Source organism: Silene latifolia, chromosome X (assembly GCF_048544455.1).
Source record: "Silene latifolia isolate original U9 population chromosome X, ASM4854445v1, whole genome shotgun sequence".
Taxonomy (NCBI): domain Eukaryota; kingdom Viridiplantae; phylum Streptophyta; class Magnoliopsida; order Caryophyllales; family Caryophyllaceae; genus Silene; species Silene latifolia.
This window is the reverse complement of record NC_133537.1, coordinates 71,959,160-71,959,497: the sequence shown is the minus strand read 5'-3', so window position 1 is coordinate 71,959,497 and position 338 is coordinate 71,959,160. Positions and strand designations below refer to the sequence as shown.

Below are 338 nucleotides of genomic sequence, written 5' to 3'. Positions count from 1 at the left end.
GCAGGTGAAGATCCGAGGAAGCATATGTAGACCTTTACTGATTACTGTTCTATTATCCCCGCCACTAAGGGGGTAACTCAAGACAAGATTAAGGAAGTTTTATTTCCTTTCTCTTTAGCTGATTCAGCCAGGGAGTGGCTGACTGACTTGGACCGCACAATTTGGGGTTCTGATTGGGAGTCTCTTGCTCTTGCATTTTACAAGAGATATTTCCCTCCACAACGCACCAATCTGCTGAGGGCCAAGATTACTAGTTTCAGACAGGCTCCCGATGAAAGTTTCTATGAAGCATGGTCACGATTCAAGAAGTTGGTGAGGTCTATTCCTCACCATGGTTT

At 45.0% G+C, this 338-nt stretch overlaps 1 non-coding gene across 1 annotated transcript; it reads right to left on the bottom strand.

Moving 5' to 3' along the window:
- Positions 1-231: 231 nt before the first annotated feature.
- Positions 232-338, bottom strand: LOC141625174 (small nucleolar RNA R71). Its single transcript, XR_012534969.1, has one exon. It is a non-coding gene; the product is annotated as a small nucleolar RNA R71 (small nucleolar RNA).